The 9,498-nt window shown below is 48.2% G+C and overlaps 1 protein-coding gene across 1 annotated transcript in view; it reads left to right on the top strand.

Annotated features, from left to right (window-relative positions):
- Window positions 1-1,390: 1,390 nt before the first annotated feature.
- LGMN (legumain) overlaps window positions 1,391-9,498 on the top strand; it is a 40,868-nt gene continuing 32,760 nt past the window's right edge. The window contains exon 1 of the mRNA XM_003408835.4: window positions 1,391-1,520. The gene's annotated coding sequence lies outside the window, so the exon portion shown is untranslated. The remainder of the gene's footprint in view (window positions 1,521-9,498) is intronic.

The following is a 9,498-nucleotide window of genomic DNA, read 5'->3' as shown; positions in this document are numbered from 1 at the left end:
TTTAAAGTCCAACAATCAAAGGGGTCCTCTTAACCCAGGGGTTGGAAGACTTTTTCTGTAAAGGGTCATAAAGTCTGTGACCTAGGTATTCTACTCTGGCTTACAGAGCAAAAAACAGTCACATACCATCAATAGGTATGACTGTATTTTCCTAAACCTTTACCTAAGAAAAAAAAGGAAGCAGGCCAAGGTAGTGTGCCGACTCCAGCTCTGTGTTTAGAAGATTGTAAAAGAAGAGTAAATGAAATTATGCCTGAATGTAGCTCCAGGTGTTGTGGTTGATGTCCTTTGGGCAGGGTTGCACTTATCGCATTTCATCACTTCCATTTGCTTCAATCTACTGGGAGCCACCACACGGCACTTGTATGTATAGAACTTGGTTTTTATTCTCCAAAGTTCCCTGTGAGACAATAGCAAACATCTGAGAAGGAGCATTAACCCCAACTCCCTTCCCCTTGCTGTCAAGTGGATTCCAGCTCATAGCGACTCAGAGTAGAACTGCCACACAGGGTTTCCAAAGGTTGAAATCTTTAGAAAGCAGGCAGCCACAACTTTCTCCCTCAGGTGGCTGGTGGGTCCGAACCACCAACCTTTCAGTTAGCAGCTGAGGGCTTTAGCCACTGGATTAAGAGCATGGGAGTCTACGATAGGGCTGGGTCCAAGTTCTGACTCTGCCATTTAAGACATATGTGACCTTTGGAAAATCAAGTTTCCTGAGTCTCAGTTCGGGTACCGGGTGGCGCAAATGATTAACTTGCTTGGCTGCTGACTAAAAGGTTGGAGGTGTAAGTCCACCCAGCGGTGCCTTAGAAGAAAAGTTTGGCAATCTACTTCGAAAAAAAAAATCAGCCATTGAAAATCCTATGGCGCACAGTTCTATTCTGTTACACATGGGGTTGTCTTGAGTTGGAACCGACTGGCCGGCTACTGGTTTGGTTTTTTGGTTTGGTGTCTCAGCTGCCGTAATCTGTAAAGTGGAAGGTAGTGCCTACCTCTCAAAGGGTTGTTTCGGGGATTAAATGGGTCTGCCCATTCCAACTACATTACAATAGATCTCTTGAGGGTAAGACAGAGGCATCGATATTTTCCCAGGTGGTTCCAACGTGCGGACAAGTTCGGAAACCAGCGGGTTAAGGCGCTCCGCGGTTTGGCTTTGGTCCTTCAGCGGAAACTACTGGAATCGCCGCGCCTCCCGCCCCGTGCACGCCTTGAAGCCCGACCCTACTCCCCGCGCATCTCTCCCCCCACCAAGAACAGGAGCCCGTCTTGTGCACGCTGGGACTTGTAGTCCCGCCGGCTCGCCAGCCTCGTCCCAGCCTCCCATTGGCTCTCGCAGGCGTCCCGCCCCGAGGTTCCACCAATCATCGCGGCGCAGTGGGCCCTCAAAGCGACGAGCGGGGGCGCCAGTCCGCAATCACAGCCGGAGGACGTCGGGGCGGCTGTGCCGAGGCTGCGCGCCGCAGGATTCTCACGGTCCCACAGTCGCGTCGTCCAGCAGTCGCTGTCGACCCCCGGCGCAGGTAAGCGCAGGTCGGGCCCGGCCTGGCCGCGCTGGGGCCGAGGGCCGTCGTCTGCCGCGGCTCTTGGCCTCATCCCGGGACTGTCATGTACCCCCGCCCTGTCTGAATCCGGAGGGAATCCCCGCGACCTCGCTGCCCGCCTCGCCGTGGGGTGGTCGTGGGTGGTGGCGGGGCGCCGGTTTGTTTCGCGTGCTCGGGCTGGCAGCCCAGGCTCCTCCCCTGAGCGGAGGGGGAAACACAGGCACGAACCGAGAGGGGACTTGCCCAGGTCCCAAAGCCCGAGAGCTCCCGGCGGGCCCTGGGGCTTGGGCTGAGCTCGACCTGTGCGATCTAGGGACAGTCCGATCTAGGGACAGTCCGATCTAGGGGCAGTCCAGACATATGGTGAGAGTTGAGGTTATAAGCACATGGGTTATTCCGTACCCATCTATAGTACTTAAGAATCCAAGAATTGTAGAATCGAGGCTGGGAGGAAGCTTGCGTCACAGGCTTCGTGTTATGGATTCGCTTGAGTGCCCAGGCTTTAAGACACTCGCCCTGTGGTATGTACTTCTTTATTATAGGCCTTCGTTAGTGGTAAACATTTGAGCTTTACTAAACTTCAGCAGGGAATACTTCGTAGGGGGGCGGGGTCAGACCAAACCGTTTGCCCTGGAGTCGGTCCGATTCCTAGCGACCCTAGAGGACAGAATAGAACTGCCCCATGGGGTTTCCAAAACTATAAACCTTTGTGAAAGCATGCTGCCACATCCTTCTCCTGTGCAACAGCTGGTGGGTTTGAACCGCTGACCCTTCGGTTAGCAGCTGAGTGCTTTAACCACTGCACCACCGGGGCTCCTTGTAAAGGGGGAGGCAGGGACCAATTCCAGTGTTACAGGGGCAAAGGTACAGGTGTGCACAGGGGCTGCATCTCACACCGACTTGTGGGAGGAGGTAGGAGCCTTCCAGAGAAGAGGGTGCTTGAGCGGAGTTTGAGGGATGTGCGGGAGTTAGTGAGATGGAGAAGGAGAAGGGCGTTTCACCTGGAGGACATAGCCAGGCCCCGGCTGGAAAGAGCAACCCTTTTTTGGCCCTTGAGTAGTGGAGCTTGGTTAGAGCAAGTCGTGGTTTCATGAACCAAGAGAATAGAGAGGTAACCAGGGCTGCATCTTTCAGGGCCTCCTGTGCTGCTGTGGAGCTGTGGTGGCACAGTGGTTAAGAGCTTGACTGCTAACCAAAAGGTTGGCAGTTTGACTGCTCCTTGGAAACCCTATGGGGGAGTTCTACTATGTCATATAGGGTCGTTATGAGTTGGAATTGACTCTACAGCAACGTACTTGTGCTGCTGTAAGAGATTTGAATTTTGTCCGGAAAGCTCTGGAAGCTGCATTTGGTCAGATCTGTATCTTAGGTCGTGTACAAAAGTATTGGAGAGAGGCCACTCTTGAGATATGTCATTGCTGTATTCTCTGGGGGAGTTGCGGAGGGCTTTTATTTAAGACAGTTGCAGAGGGAAGGGAGAGGACAGGAGAAAAGGTTGGAGAGCTGTCAAGGAGGTAGAATATACCTTACCTAGTTTTTTTTTTAGTGTATGGTGTATGGTGTATGGTGTATGGTGGGGAACCCTGGTGGCGTAGTGGTTAAGTGCTACGGCTGCTAACCAAAGTGTTAGCAGTTCGAATCTGCCGGGTGCTCCTTGGAAACTCTATGGGGCAGTTCTACTTTGTCCTACAGGGTTGCTATGAGTCGGAATTGACTCAACGGCACTGGGTTCGGTTTTGGTTTTTAGTGTATGGTGACTCATATACAGGGTCTATAAGAGAGACCCTGTATATGAGTTTGAGCGTATGGTGGGAAATCCTGGTGGCATAGTGGTTAAGAGCTACGACTGCTAATCAAAAGGTTGGTGGTTCGAATCCACCAGGCGCTCCTTGGAAACCCTATGAGGCAATTCCATGCTGCCCTATAGGGTCGCTTATAAGTCGGAATCAACTCAATGGCAGTGGGTTCTTTTTTTCTCATGAATGTTGTCCCCCAGGGGCCAGTTGCATGGTGATTTTATTGTGAGCCCTTGGAACAGTGGTTAAGAGCTTGGCTACTGACCAAAAAGGTCTGCAGTTTGAATCCACCAGCTGCTCCTTGGAAACCCTATGGGGCAGTTCTACCCTGTATTATAGAGTCACTGTGAGTCGTATTCAACTCGTCAGCAACGGGCTTAGTGTTTTGGTTTTGGAGGGCAGAGACTAGGCTTGGAAGGCTCTTTACAGATTTCGTTGTTTCATCAACTGCTTTGCTGAGCTGTGATGGCTCCTCTTGTCTCATCAGAGCCAGTTGCAAATGAGCAAATGAGTACTGGAGGTGAGAGGTCACACCTGAAGGAGGTTAAGGGGTGGGCTTGGGTGTCAGACTTGGGCTTGAACTAGACTCTTCTACTTATATGGTTCTGTGACCTTGGCCTTATGACTTGTATTGCTGGTGATAATTTATGTAGAATGAGTCCTTCACCCCAAACCTCCCAAATGGATGAAACCCCACTCGATGCATACATTTGTTGAAGTCAGTTGGTGTCCCTGAAGTGGCTCATGCCCTAGTGTGGCCCTGTAGCCTGAGCAGGGATGCAGGACCAAGAGGCAACGGCAGGGGATTTGCAATTGGGGAAGAGTGAAATTCATAAAGCATTGACTTGACTTTGTGGTCCAGGTGCTCCTTTTGATGGGCTCTTGCTTTAAGAGAAGAGCTCTTTATATAGAGAGCACACGGGTACCTTAAAATAGTAGCCGGTGAAGAGTGTGTGGGTGTCCTGCTGCTGGAGGTGCTCAGGCCCAGGTGGGGGATGTTGTGCCCGTGGTCTCGGGCCTCCCAGGCTTTCACATAAACAGCGCATTTTTGTGGCAGGTGAGGTGGACGAGTGGAAAGAAGCAGCACATGCTTTGGAGTCTGATCTGTGTGCCAGTCTCAGCAGTGCCACTTACCAGCAATTTCTCTGCTTTCTGAGCCCGTTTCCTCAGCTGTCTAAAGGCAGTAAATTAAAGATACTTGCTCACAGGGCCTTTGTGAGGATGGTGTAAAATGCCTCATGCATTGCCTGGTGCAGAGTAGATACAAGTAGTCTATTCTCCACTTGACACTCTTGGGGAGACTTTCTTTTTTATCTCCCTAGGCCAGAGCAGCAACTATCTCTGTGGTTTTCTCCCCCAGATGGTTAGCACACTAAACACGCATCACCTTGCTGTATGTTTTGGAGAACATTCTGCCCTTGGACAGTAAGAGCTGCCTTACTCTTTTTTTTTTAAGGAGGCTTGGTGGCGCAGTGGTTAAGAGCTTGGCTGCTAACCAGAAGGTCAGCAGTTTGAATCTACCAGCTACTCGTTGGAAACCCAATGGGACAGTTTTACTCTGTCCTCTAGGGTCACTATGAGTTGGAAGCGACTCGGCAATGGATATTTTTGGTACTCTTTTTAAAGGCTTCACCAAAAAAAACAAAAACCAAACCTGTTGCCATCCAGTTCATTCCGACTCATAGTTTAACTAGACAGTTGTCTGCGGGTGGCTATTTATGTCATTTTCACTGTTACAAACAAGAAGGCTCCCTCTCCTTCTTAAAGTCTTCCGCTTTTTAAAATTGCACCTCCCACTGCTGCCCTGGGACTCCCTCTCTCCCTCCCTGCCTTATTTTTCTCCCTAGCACGCAGCGCCATCTGAGAGTCTGTGTATTCATTTGGTCTGTGTCTTCCCTCTGTGAGATGAGCCCAGGAAGGGTATTTTTTTGTTTGGTTCACTGTTCAGTGCCTGTGACACCCAGTGGGTGCTCAGTCTGGGTTGGTTGGATGGACAGATGGTGTTGTGGATTGAATTGTGTCCCCCCTCAAAATATGTGCTATAAATCCTAGCCTCTATGCCTGTGGTGGAAACCCTGGTGGCGTAGTGGTTAAGAGCTACAGCTGCTAACCAAAAAGGCAGCTCACATCCACCAGGTGTTCCTTGGAAACTATGGGGCAGTTCTGCTCTGTTCTATAGGGTTGCTATGAGTCGGAATGGACTTGATGGTAGTGGGTTTTTTTTTTTTTTTTGGTATGTCTGTGATGATAATCCTATTGAGGAATGGATTTTCTTTGTTATGTTAATGAGACAGTATGAGTGTGGGGTGTGTTTTGAATCAATCTCTTGAGATACAAGAGAGGTTAAACAAGCAAGCAAGAGAGAAGCAGAGATAGGGTAGGATAGATGCCAGGACACATGGAGATCTCCAAGGAACCAGGAAACAGAAGCTGAAGAGACAAGGACCATCCTCCAGAGACAACAAAAAGAGAACGACTTCCGCTAGAGCCAGTGCTCTGAATTCGGACTTCTAGCCTCCTATCTGTGAGAAAATAAATTTCTCTTTGTTAAAGCCGTCCACTTGTGGTGTTTCTGTTAGTTACAGCAAGCAGCACTAGATGACTAAGACAGATGGGGAAGCAGATGTTGGGAGGGGGCAGCTATGAAGGCAAGTTAAGGAGAAGTGGACAGTGATGTCTGTGATGGGAACCATGAAGAGCTGCAAGCAAAAATAGCAGTGTCACCAAGAGCTAGTTTATCAAGGATCATTGACTTTTTCTTCATCTGCTTTTCACTTTGATAAAATAAAAGTAACGGGGTTGCTGCAAGATGATTTGTGACTTTGTCTTGGTGCCCTGACTTTGTCAAGAATAATGGTGGCCAGGAAATTGTCTTTGGAGGCTGGCAGCATTCAGAGGGGCTCATTGTTGTGGGTAATGGAATGATTATGTTACTTCTCATTTTCACCGGAGGTCCGAGTATCTTTCCCCAAATAGTGTCAGGATGTCTGTCTTTTAAGTGACATTGTCTATTCAGTGACATACTGTGAGGTTTTTTGACTTAGCGTTATGTTCAGAGAACCACAATTCTGTGTTTGTAAGATAGAGGGAAACATAGCCAAATGTAGAGTGTGAAAATACCATTTTTGTGTTGATAAGGCCCTTGTCCTCACTGAGGAACTTAGGAGTCTACTAGTACAAGAATGAAAGATACGTTTGAATTTGTAGAAATCACCCAGTGGTGCTGTTTCAGGCCTGCTTCATTGTCTGCTGGTTTAGACAGTTAAACTGGTGGTGTCCATTTTGCTGTCCCAGTCAAGTCAATCATTTGATATTAGTATTTTCTTTATTCTTTTTTTTACCTAAATATGAGGGGAAAAGTCACCTGCTGGTGCCCCCAGAGGAATGAGCCTCTTCGGGTGAACTCAAAGAGACTGATGTACAAACAAGGGAGCCCGTTTACTGATTGTGGATGAAAGATTATAAAAACCAGACAGACTATTCCTGTTGTGTGGCCTGGGGGCACGTTCTTATTCCCTAAGGCCCTTAAACCCATTGTCATCCAGTTGATTCAGACTAATGGCTCCCTAGGGCAGAGGTTAGCAAAGTACAACGCACAAGCCAAACATACCACCAGTTTTTGTAAATAAAGTTTTATTGGAACATAGCCATGTTCCTTCATTTATACGTTGTCTATGGCTCCTTTCACCAATATAACGGCAGATTTGAACAGGTGTGGCAGATCGTGTGGCCTGCAGAGCTGAATACATTTACTACCTAGCCCTTTAAAAGAAAAGTTTGCCAGCCCCAACCCTCTGGGAAGGCTTCCCAGGGAGACTTAATTACAGCCAGGAGGCTGCTGGTTGAGCTCAGGATCTGGCAAGAGCTGTTGCTTGGACCATCTCAGTGGTCACTGTCACATCTCGGCTGGAGGAGCCCTGGAGAGCCCTGGGGACGTGGATGTTATTGCTCCTTGGCTTCCTTTCGCCCACCCTCACTGTTGCTTCTTCATGTTTGTATAATTGTATCTTTACTGATTAACTTTGAGCCTCAGGGTGAGCCCTGGTTCAGTGGACTTGGGAAGAGAGTCCTTAGGTGAAATTAACAGAGCATCAAGTTCTAGGGACAGGGCCCTCAGCAGTCCACCAGCCTCATCTGTCCACTGGCCTCAGCTGTTTTGGACCGTATTTAAAAAAAAAGAAAAAAGCTTAGCTGTCCCAGGATCATCGTAAAAACAGATCTGGGGATATCTTAATGTGGTCACCCATCCCTGAACCTTTCAGTGGCGCTAAAGAAACCTGAATTTAGTACCAAACTCAGACTTAACAGCTTGAGTTGAGTTCTTGAGTAAGGGACACCCAGCAGGTATAGAGCAGTACAGTTTCCTGACAAGGATGCTGGGCGTTAGGACAGAGGTGGACCAGAGCCTGCCAGCGTTAGTGAGGGGCCTGCAAAGTCAAAGTGTGGTCCAGCTTTAGCTTCATCCGGGGAGCGAGTTAGAAATGCAACAACTCAGGCCCCACCCCAGACCCGCTCCCTCAGAATCTGCATTCTCTTAGTTCTTCAGACTTTATGAGAGACTCAGGGCTTCCTACATTTTACTGACAGGGGAAGATCCATCATGTTGAATTTTAGCACATTGTCAGGCACAGAATGTTAAGGAGTGGTTCTTAGGCTTGTTGTGGGTAGCTGCCGTTGAGTTGGCTACTGCCTTATGATGACTCCATGCACAATCAATTGGACTGTTGTGATCCATAGGGTTTTCGTTGGCTAATTTTCAAAAGTAGATCATTCTTAGACTTAGAGGTAGTTCATTCCTTAGCTGGCCGTGTGCTCTGTGAGGGCAGAGACGTTGCTTCTGTTCCTACTGAGTTGCCAGTGCCTAGCACCTTGTCTGGAGCCCTGGTGGTGCAGTGGTTAAGAGCTACAGTAAGCTACAGCTGCTAACCAAAAGGCCGACAGTTCGAGTCTACCAACCGCTCCTTGGAAACCCTATGGGGCAGTTCTGCCCTGTCCTGTAGGGTTACTATGAGTCGAAATTGACTCGACGGCAACGGGATAGCACCTTGTCTGGCAGAGCAGGTATTCAGTAGGCCCTGGCTGAGTGAGTGGGCACGTGCCAGCCCTGCTTGCTGAGTGGCATTGGAGGCAGAGCTCAGCCCTTAGACAGTTCTGCTGAGTCCTGCATCACAGCAGAACAGTCTTTTTTTGGTTTTGCTTTTCCTGTTATCACAGAGCCACAGGGAGGGTGTTTTTTTTTTTTAGAATGACATATGAAGAACATGGGATTGGGCCTGGTCTGGGCTGCCGTGGCATCCAGGACTCCATCTCATTCCTGCCTTTTGTGTTTTAAAAAATTATTTAGTGTTTGGCACTGAAATATAAAATTGGGTATTCACTCGTTAAGAAGAAAGTCTTGAGATGCAGAACCCTGTAGCAGAAAGAGTGCTGGGCCAGGAATTGAGAAGGCAGGGCTTCTGGTCTCAGCCATAAAAACCCATTGTCACTGAGTCGATTCCAACTCACAGTGACCCAATGGGACAGAGTAGAACTGCCCCGTAGGGCTTCCAAGAAGTGGCTGGTGGATTCAAACTGCCCACCTTTTGGTTAGCAGCTGAGCGTTTAACCACTGTGCCCCCAGGGCTCCTTCCTCCTCTAAGGCAGGGATTAAAATGTTGGCCCTACACGTGATGTACCGTGTTACACAAAGCTGTTAATTCGAGCTACTGATGTTTGACTACAGCTTATCCCGATACGTCACCCATAAACTTACAACTTGCTCATCAACATCTGTACTGAACATGTCTTGAATTTTTATGAACTTTATTGTATAAGTAATATATAATTGTTGTTTTAAAAAGAGACAAATATCATTGTTTGGGAAGTGGTGAATTTTTGTTTGGGGTGATGGGAAATTTGGCAACTCTTACGGGTGATGGTTGCTCAGCATTGATGTCACGAAATTGTTCACCTGAAAAATGTTGAATTGGCAAATGTTGTTGTATATACGTATATATATGTGTATATAATTACTACAATAAAAAAAGGAAAAAAAAAAAAGACAAGCATGAGGAAGAAAATCACCCATAATCCCACCTACCACCCAACAGTGGAAACCCTGGTGGTGTAGTTGTTAAGAGCTATAGCTGCTAACCAAATTGTCGGCAGTTTGAATCCACCAG

Source organism: Loxodonta africana, chromosome 10 (assembly GCF_030014295.1).
Source record: "Loxodonta africana isolate mLoxAfr1 chromosome 10, mLoxAfr1.hap2, whole genome shotgun sequence".
Classification (NCBI taxonomy): Eukaryota; Metazoa; Chordata; class Mammalia; order Proboscidea; family Elephantidae; genus Loxodonta; species Loxodonta africana.
Note: the sequence above shows the minus strand (reverse complement) of the source record. Positions and strands in the feature narration are given on the sequence as shown.